Consider the following 10,284-nt stretch of genomic DNA (forward strand, 5'->3'; position numbering starts at 1 on the left):
GCCCGGTCCAATGGAAAGGCCACGATTTGAAATGATTTTCAAAGTCAGGAGCCATGTTCCTCCAGAGTGCGTGGTGTGTTTAGTATACAGACAGCAGGTATTTTATATAAATACAAAACATTGCTCTCCGACCCAACTGATGATTGTTCAGCTCCTAAATCTTGATCACGATGGGCCAGAGGGTGGGAAAACCCAACTTTTTAAGAAGTTGTTTTGGCCTCACTGATCCGCAGATAAAGGAGGCTACTGCCCAGGCAGTCGGGGCCTTCCTCAATCACCTGGCTCGCTGCTGCCCCTGTAGTGCTGGGAAACAATTGCACACTCAGCCCAATGCGGCCTGCCCCGCAAAAAAGGAAGCCTGAACTCCAGGTGCCCCTGACAGGCCAGCTCCGCAGGAAAGAAAGAAAACACTGAACAATACAATCAGCAGAGGAAAAGGAACCCCTCTAAACTTTCCAGGCATGTGGGAAGCTTGTTGCGAAAGCTATTTAAGAACCCTCTGCTGAAAACTGCAATTCCAACTCACCCCCACTCCCCACCCCCAAATCCCTAACTTGCCCCCAAAAGTACTTACGGCAGGGCTTTTTGTCAATTAGACAGAAATACCACGATAGCCAGTTAAAAACTCCAGTCTCTATCCTACCAACCCAGTGGGGCGAGGGGAGGCGAGGGAGGTGAGGTGCCAAACTGGTTACACAGACAGACAATGATTCATCAAGCCCGCTGAACTCAGCTTAACTCCAGAGCACTGAGGGCAGCCACATTTGTGCCCAAGTCACACGGCATGCCTGAGATCCAGCAAGCAGTCATGGGGTCAACTTGGCACACTTTCAAAGATTCCACAAACGAAGGAGATTTATATTAACAGCAAAACCCTCCTACCCACACCTCCTCCCAAGGCCAGAAAGCAACACCACCCCACATGGGGGTGGGGCATGTGGATGAGGGGCGGGGCGTGTGGGTGAGGGGCGGGGCATGTGGGTGAGGGGGCAGGGCGTTGATAAGTGTGTTCCCCTCCACAGCACAAGACATGAAGAACCCTGGCACTGCCGGTAAGGAAAGCAGAAAATGTGGAGGAGAACAGGTGTGCAGAACAGGCGGGGCTGAGGCACTCACGCACACACATCTGCAACAGGTGCCTACACATCTGCAACAGGTGCCTACACATCTGCAACAGGTGCCTGCGGCAATCCACAGCCAGCCCACTAACAGAGGACTGGGGCACACGACTTCCACGTATTAGCCAATCCACGAAGCTGCAGCCTGGTTATGCCTAGCTGAAATTCTCCTTAGGAACAAAGTATAAGAACTGTATGTATGTGCTGCTACCGTTACCTCAATAATGTTGAATATTATTCCTCAGGAGTGGTATAAAATACCCAATGCTCTTCATTTAACTGTTATTACCATAACCCAAGGTTCAGCCTATATTACTTTATAAACCACATGAAGCTTTTTTAAAGTCTTGTTAAACCTCACAAGTTCACCCCTAAGTAAACAGCTCTAAAAATCCTCTTTAAGTTTCACAGAAACATTTGATCAGTGTCAATAAAAACAACCTAGTCAATAAGATGTGGTATTCAATCAAAGTCAGAACAAACCCACATGCAGAATAGTAAAAACACAGAAAGGGTCACCTTTCTGGCCAGCCAAACCACAAAGCAGAACCTGGGTATTTCCCTTGACCCCATGGTTTAAGGTTAAACTAAGAAAACATACAGATAACACACCTTCTAAATTATGTTCAGGGTAGTGTAGACATGCACAAAACTAACTCACACTCTTAGCTAGTGAAGGTCAGTAGGTCAGTATGCACACACTGTGTGTGTGTGTGTGTGTGTGTGTGTGTGTGTAAGACTGTCAGGCTGCTATTAACAAATACTATAGACTAGGTGCTCTAAAGAAATACACACGATTTCCTCATTGTGTCCTCAGAATAAAAGAGACGAGCTCTCATAAGGTTATTTACTAACCTCAGAGCAGGACCCTCACTCAGGACCTCAATGAAACCCTTCTTCAAGGGTGTGTGGCTTCAACATCCGAATACAGGAAAATGCAAACATCTACAACACGCGTGTGCAGACTCAGAGTCCATTCCGTTAGTTATACATCCTCTCTCCCACACATGCTCAAAGCCATTCTGTGTATCACACGGATTCCAGTTCAAAGTAACAGATTCTATCAAGTCTGCCGGATAGCATCAGTATGAGCTTGGCCGCTGAGGTCAAGGGTCAGAGGCTTAATTATTCCCACTTGGGCCTGTTGAAAGGAGAGAAAATTTCAAAAGCTTCAGTCACAAGGACACAAATGACCTGCAGCACTACAAAGATATTACCTGAAGGACGGAATGGATGGATAGATGGATGGATGGATGAATGAGTTGACATACAACCACAATTAGAAGAAGCAACACAGGGTGCAGTTACCTGATCAAGAACTTTGTTTTGTTAAGCAAGTCTTTGCTCACTTTGCTCTAACTGGCCAGGCAAGGGAGGGAGGTTGTAGCCCGTAGCCACGTGACACTATTGTGTCACACACTCTTTTGGCATCTCTCTAGAAATCCAACTTCTCTTCCCGTCTCTGCAGCCAAATCCTAGGCTGCACATCTCTCTGGAAGGCCAAAATTCAATTTTCATTCCAGAACTCAACTCAAAAACTGCCTTTTGTCATCTGTCTCCAAATGGGGTCCTCACAAGTGCTCCCTCCCAGAGGGTCCCCAGTCCCCAAGGATTCTATGCAGGGAAAGCCCACCTGGGAGATAGACAGGTAGCGGGATTGTCATCTCCCAGGTTCTCTTCGCCCCACTCCTGTGCTGCCGGGATGCTTGCACTATATGGCACTGGCTGGCTGCTTCGTCCCCCTGCCTACCCTGGCGCCATGGAACTCTGAAATAGCAATGTGACTGACTTCAGAGCCTGTCCCACAAGAGAAGCTTTAAAGACATCTGCTGAATGACGGGATACATGAGTGGGCAGATGAGTAAGCTGGCACTGTAACATACACACACACACACACACACACACACACACTCACACGGGGGAGGGGGGGAGAAGGAGCCCACAGGTACAGTTCCTCTGTTCACTGTTTAGTTAGGGATGTCTGTTCACTTTGTCCTCTGGTGTCTATACATCTGAATAAAGGTGTACTTTAAGGCTGATATTTTTTGTTTGTTTGTTTATTTGTTTGTTTGTTTTATGGAATGAATTCTGGAATTACGCACTTAACAGTTTACTTGTATCTTTCTAAGACTAGTGAGCTTTGACTCTAACATTGACTTGAGCATTCTTGGGCAGTGTGTATCATGTCGACCATTAAAAGGTTTTTAAGAGTGGGAACTTCTAGATGTCGACTGTCAGAGGCAAGGCTCAACTCAGACACTCAGTGGGAGACTCAGTTACTCTTGAGTCCCTTTTACCCTGGGAACTTAAGAGTGCTGGCAATCCTTAATGTTTTCTGAGCATTTCGTGTGGGGGGGGAACCATGCCAAATCCGAACAAAGACACCAGTTAACCTTCCAGAGACGCTCACGTGAACCCTCACAACCATTTTCAATTTTTAAAAAGTATTTTATTATTAATTTTATTTTTAATTTTGTGTACACTTGTTCAGTGTATGGGTTCCTGAATGTGAGTGCAGTGCCAGATAAGGCCAGAAGAGGGCATCTGATCCCAAAGAGCCTGAGTTGCAGGCAATTATGATCTACCCAACAGGGGTGGTGGCAATCAAACTCCAGTCTCCCCAGAACAATAGTAAGCACTATCGACTGCAGAGCAACCTCCGAGATTTAATTTTATTATTTGTGTGTATGTGACTAAGTGTAGGCACACATGCATGCACAAGTGCCTGAGAAGGCCAGAAGAGAGCATGGGATCCCTCAGAGCTGGAGTCCCAGGCATTTGTGAACCATCTGATATGGATGCTGGGCTTAGAACCCCAGTCCTCATGAGAGAGCAACAACAGCTCGTAACACCAGAGCCACAGTTCCAGCCCCCACTACCGTTAGGTAGACACAGAGACCACAGTGGAGAGCTAGAACGGAGCTTGCTGACATTCACATAGGTTTTACACAATGGGGACCCAACAGACTAAATCTGAGTCTCCTGAAAAGCTTTTTAAGATTTATTTTTAATTATGTCTAGTTGTGTGCTTGCATCTGGGTATGTCCGCAGTGCAAACGCCTGTGGAAGCCAGAGGCACTGATCCAGTTGGGAGCTGTCTGATTTGGGTCATGGGACCTCAGCAAGTGCTCTTAACCACTGAGTCATCTCTCCAGCCCCAGGACTCTCCTACATTTTAATCCTCCTGTGTTGGCAATTCTTTGCAGTAAAGATATATAGAAAATGAACACTTTTTTTTTTTTTTTTTTTTTTGCAGTGTGTGTACACACACACCTGAAGTTTTCCATCCATTCTTTTGTAACTATCTCCTGCCATGGACTTTTCTCCCTGCCTTGTTCAACCCTTGCTTGCAGCCAAATCTCTAAGCCCATGTCTCTGTTGTTAGCAGGTGCTGTCAATTCTGAGTAGCGCACATGGATAAACAATATGCTTATTTTTCCCCCATAAGGCACTGCTTCGCTCTCATCTACAAAGATCCTTTTTTCCCTTCAGACAAATGGCTGGTTCATGTATTATGACTCAAATTATATTCACAAATGTTCATTTGCAGTGTAATCACTCTTCCTAACTAGACTGGTTCAAGACAAATGAGCAGCCCCCTTCCCCACCCTTTTCTCTTTAAGCTTACAGTGCTCCACCTCCCGTTATAAAATGCTGTCACAGACCACACTGCTCTGTATGACCTACTGCAGGTCACTCTATTATTAAAAAAAAAAAAAATGATGTCGTCTGGTATTGCTTTAAACTTTTCAAATATTATTTCATCAGAATCAGATGTTCCAACATAGGCTAGCCCTATTAGCCTGATTGCAGAGATCTTCATCTTCCCTGTCTTTAAAATATTTAACCATCGCATGCGTGTTCTCTATTTCTTAACTTGAAAGGGAGTTTAAAAAAATTATTAGAAGAGCATCAGAAAGAGCAAGATAAATTATTCCTTATCCCATCCTCTCTTTGAGCTGGACAGGAAGAGTGTTCAGAGAATTAAAGTCCCTTCGAAGGAACTCTGACTTAGCCCCCCACACCTTGCCGCCCTCTGGCTCCAACATACACTCGCCGGCAGTGGTTCCACTTCCATATAGGTCACCAGCTGTAATCTACAAGCACAAAAACAATCACGGCACAGAGTACAGGAAACTGCCCAGGCAGGAGTGAGGTAGGGGGCGAGGATGAGTCTTTTGCCCTTACTTCCATACAAACTCCCGAACCTCCTGAATTAACAGAAAAGTTGAGCCGACTTGGAGAAAAACTCTTTTCGCTTTTCTCAGTTCAGAGAGCACGCGACCGCGAATAGACGGAGAGAGAAGCGCGGCCGGGTGGGGGTAGGGACTGCATACAAACCCATCTCCCTGAGTCCTTCATCCACCCCAGATGTGGTGTTCCCCAACTCCCCGCCCACCTCCTCTCCAGCCCTCACCCCCTCTGCACTGGCCACAAAAATGCAGCTCAGGTCTGAGATGCAGCTGAGGTCTGTGGCCGGTGAGACCCACGCGGTACGGACCGGGGCTGGAGGGGACCACTACAGCTCCCCGGGAAAAAGCGCTTCCAGGCTCAACTTCTTCCACGTCTGCGGCCGGCCGGCGCTGCAGCGGCTCCTTCCTGCCCCGGCACCCGCCGCCCGTCCCTCCGCGCCCCCGTGCACTGTCGGGGATCGGCCCCCTCCCGGGCTCCCGGCGCAGCACCTACCTGGCCGGGGCAGCCGGCTCCTAACGCCCCACTCTGGCCCGGGCGCGTGCAGCCTTCCCCAGCCGGGCTCTCTGTGCCGCCTCCTCGCTGCAGCCTCGATCTGGCCCCGGCGGACCCGCAGGGGCGAGGGCGGGAGCAGACGAGGGTCGGCGGCGCCGGGGCGGAGGCCGAGGGGCGGGCGCAGCGGGAGGAGGTGGCCGAACCTCGCAGCCCAGGCCGGCCGCTGCCACTCAGCATCCCCGCCTCCGGCCGCCGCTCGGGGAGGGGTCGGCGAAGCCCGGCCTCCGGGGGGAGGGTCCTGCAGGGCCCGGGAGAGTGTGGGTGACGCGTGCGATCCCCGAAAAGGGGTCCCGGAGCCCTGCGGGGTTCTCTCCTCACGCTGTCCGAGCGCCTATCGTGGACTGGAGCTGGCGGGGCGGACGGGAAGAAAGTCGGTCCGTGGCCCAGGAAAACCGCAGGGTGGAGAGTGGTCTGCGGTGCTTTTTAAAGCAGAGGCTGGAGGCACAAGTTTATAGGTCCTGATGTCTACTTCGGGAAACTGCAAACTTTCACTGAGCTTGGATGCTTGGGTCCAGACACATCCCCCAGGCACTGAAGATACACTTTCCAATAGATACCATGGGTATCAAAGGCGGTTTAGCCAGCGGGAAAGGGATCCAGAGAGGAGACCCACCAACTCCTCTCACCACCGCCCCGCCCCCAGGGCCAGAGCAAAGGACAGAGTCAAATAGCCAGGGGCTGAATTGTCTGAATTCATTGTGTTAGGACCGAACCCAGCTAAGATCACCTTCCTTTGTCTCCAACCCCCACCCCCTGTCAAATTTGCTTCAGCCTCCAGATTCTCAGACATTTGTCTATCCACCGATGCACAAACCCAGTCAATCTGGGTTCCCCCCATCCTCCCCCAACCCCTGTCCCCTCCCTCCCTGCCTTCCCTAGCAGCTTGCATGTGCTCTTTGCTCTTGAAGCCTTTGCACTTGACCCACTATTTCCAAATCCATTTGGGTTTGTCAGTTTCAATGGCCCCCTCCTGCTTTTGAAATCCGTGGGCACGGCACGGCACCTATCTGCACGGCCTTACAAGGTTAATGGCTCTAGAACACCACTTCCTGGGTGAGAGGGTATCTGAGGCATTTTGCCAGGAAAAAAAAATCTTGATTTCTTTGCAACTCCACTATTGAAAACCATATCCCACAGCAGGATTGTAGATAGCATAAGTCATCTGTGACTGCTGGTCTGTGGAGAAAACATACAAATTAAATGGCAGTTGGGATGCTTCACATGCAATTGGGATTCTTCACCAATTAACAATAGCTGCAAACACAAATACATCACCATGCTGGTCCTCATCCAGATGGCGTCCTAGAAGGACCCATGCCTGTATCCACGCTGAAGCTGTTGATGCTGTTCCCAGGACTCTCCCACGGTTGAATCCTACTGGGGGGGGGGGAAGCTTTCCGGAAACACATTCTACAAGAGTGTTAAGTGTTCTCTCTATTTGGCAAAATCACGTGCTAGAAATTACAAGAGGGCTTATGAGGTTAAGAATAAATTTAAAAATCTACATAGCATTGCAATCAGAGAATTAAAAACAGCAACCATTCAAAAGAACATACTAACAGAGTTTATAAACTGTGCTAAATTCCTAATAAATATTACAGTGAATACAAGACTTTACCTTTATAAAAAAGATGGAGGTAAGCCGGGCGTGGTGGCACAAGCCTTTAATCCCAGCACTCGGGAGGTAGAGGCAGGCGGATTTCTGAGTTCGAGGCCAGCCTGGTCTACAAAGTGAGTTCCAGGACAGCCAAGGCTACACAGAGAAACCCTGTCTCGAAAAACAAAAAAAAACAAAAAAAAAAAACAAAAAAAAAAAGATGGAGGTAATTATGGGAGAATTGTTTGAGATCAATGAATTGAGAAGAAAGCCAAAACAAATTTTAGAAACAGAAACCTTTGCCTTGTACCCTCTTCCTATGAACTCTCCTGGGTTATAGCTCATGACTGAACCAATCAAAGAACACAGAACAGATATGCACCATTCTGTGTATTCACAACGCCTTCCAACCCCACCCTGCCTAGGCTGTTGTCCATTGGTGATAGCAAATGTGCCAGGAACATTTGAATATGAAGCAGCATACCATACTGGTCCCTCCATTTCATCAGAAGCCCTCCCTATGTAGAAGCAGTCACGAATGGGGTCATTTGTTATGCTTTGCTGAGACATCCTTGTGAGTTCACAATGGCCCTATGCATACGGAGTAGATAGCACTGTGCTCCACACCTCTGTTGAACTGTTATCTATGTCAGAGGCCATTGTAAGCATCAGTGAACAAGAAGTGGTGCAAACATGGCTTCCCTTGTGAATTGTGGGTACATCACTAGTTGTTTCATGTCGTTTGGTGGTATTATATGTTTCGAATGTATTTAGCTTGAGTTGGTGCCTCATCTCTGTCTCAGTTTCTTTGAAGGGCACAGTCTGTAGCTTATAGACACTGTGCTTTTACATCTCCCACAATGCTGGCACAGTACATACCCATCGGGACATAAAAATTAAGGTGTCTATGCCCAGTTGACTGGGCTATGGTTCAACTCTATGCTGAATTCATAGAAGAACCGCCTGGGAAATAAAATATTGTTTTATTTTTGTTCTTGTTTGTTTGCTTGCTTGCTTGCTTGTTTTCTCTCACAACCATGTGTGCAGCTCCTTGGGCTAACATCAAAGCCAGTATTTGCAGATAGAATAATATGGGTCTGAAGGTCAGATAAAATTACACTTAATGGGAAACTAAGGGAGTGACCACACAGTACGGACAACACAAAGTGCCCATTAAAGCGGTGGAAAGGAAACAGCAGAGGAAGCCAGCTGAGTGGAGGAGCCCTAGGATGGGTCGGGGTTGCTCCTGTCACATGCTTGGGTCAAATTTTAAAAAGAAAAAAGGAAGAAACACTAGAAGGTATGAGTAAATTAAAGAGTATCTACAAAGTCAAACAACAAGGAGGCCTTGGAGGAAGATTAGTGTAAGCCACTTGTCTAGGTCATAAGGTAGATTACAGTGGTGCTGGTTAAAGAGAATGATTGCAAACTGCCTTGCCTGTCCAGATGTCTCCGCTCTGAACATCTGGACACGACACCCCATCGGCAAGGCTAGAGAGTCTTTCATGTGTGAACTCTCTGCATCGTATTCTTTCAGGGCGATCAGGATGGTATCTAAAGAAAGAACACAATTATCTCAGGAAGATGGTCTCGTTTCCTGATCACCAGTGTATTGGATATCGATCAACTTCAATTTCCCTGATCATTATAAGAATGGACTTCTTAAATTAACCCCAAACACACACACACATCTGTGAAAGATTGATATTTCCCAAAATTATATAGAGGCACAAATTTGTAATCTATCCCTTTTGAAGATTTTTTTCCCTAAATATAAAATAATTTAATAGGTTTGAGGCAACACCCCTTATTTATGGAAGGTAAAACATTCCTAATTAAGTCCGATCCTACCTTGAGAAAGAGAGAGCAGTGATAGCAGGGATACAACCAGAATTGTTGCTTTAAAAAAAAAAAAGATCATACCCACTGCATGACAAATCAGTTTTACTTAAACCAGGACTGCCCAACAAAAACATTGTTAGCCATTCTTGATCTGAATTTGGTGTGTGAATTAAATTATAGTATACATTAAAAGCTATGAGACATTTGTTTTGTAATAAATAAGGCAGTGGAATTACTCATTAGTACCCTTTTTAAATTAAGCTATTAGGTCTGCCCTGACTCCCTTCTTAATTCCAGCAAAGATTACTTTTGTTCCAGGGATGGACTTTTTGGGATTCTCCAAATATCAGGGTATCCTCTCCCCCCCAGGTGATGCCTTTCTTCCCTCCCCCCCCCGCCCCGCCCCCCCCCCCCACAGGGTTTCTCTGTATAGCCCTGGCTGTCCTGGAACTCACTTTGTAGACCAGTCTGGCCTCGAACTCAGAAATCTGCCTGCCTCTGCCTCCCAAGTGCTGGGATTAAAGGCTTGCGCCACCACGCCCGGCGATGCCTTTCTTCTTGTTGGCATCTGTGTAAGAGAATCCAGCAGCCTGACCTGTCTTCCATCCAAACAGACCATGGGTATTTGGTCTAGTCTTATGCTTGCCTTCCTTTTCCACAGTGTGGCACTGGGAACACTTCTGAACAAAAACTTCTTGCCTTTTTCAACATCACCCATTTTTAATTGGCTCCGGACTGGTCAACACCATGAACATTCGGATTCAAAGACAGAGAGGCCCATTGGACTTGCCAACTTTATATGCCCCAGTACAGGGGAATGCCAGGGCCAAGGAGTGGGGGTGGGTGGGTGGGGGACTGGGGGGGGAGTGTATTGGGGACTTTTTGGATAGCATTGGAAATGTAATTGAGGAAAATACCTAATTTAAAAAAAAAAGTGTAAAAAAAAAAAAAAAAAAGAAGTGCCGCTCTCTAGCCCAGGGT

The 10,284-nt window shown here is 47.3% G+C and overlaps 1 protein-coding gene and 1 pseudogene across 1 annotated transcript in view; both read right to left on the reverse strand.

Moving 5' to 3' along the window:
- The window catches only part of Lhfpl2 (LHFPL tetraspan subfamily member 2), a 139,090-nt gene extending 133,129 nt beyond the window's left edge, over window positions 1-5,961 (reverse strand). Inside the window, exon 1 of the mRNA XM_021180344.3 lies at window positions 5,805-5,961. The gene's annotated coding sequence lies outside the window, so the exon portion shown is untranslated. The remainder of the gene's footprint in view (window positions 1-5,804) is intronic.
- A 3,574-nt stretch (window positions 5,962-9,535) lies between these two features.
- Window positions 9,536-10,021, reverse strand: LOC147000872 (cytochrome c, somatic-like; annotated as a pseudogene).
- Window positions 10,022-10,284: the final 263 nt, after the last annotated feature.

Source organism: Mus caroli, unplaced genomic scaffold, assembly GCF_978045245.1.
Source record: "Mus caroli unplaced genomic scaffold, Mus_caroli_1 scaffold_15, whole genome shotgun sequence".
Classification (NCBI taxonomy): Eukaryota; Metazoa; Chordata; class Mammalia; order Rodentia; family Muridae; genus Mus; species Mus caroli.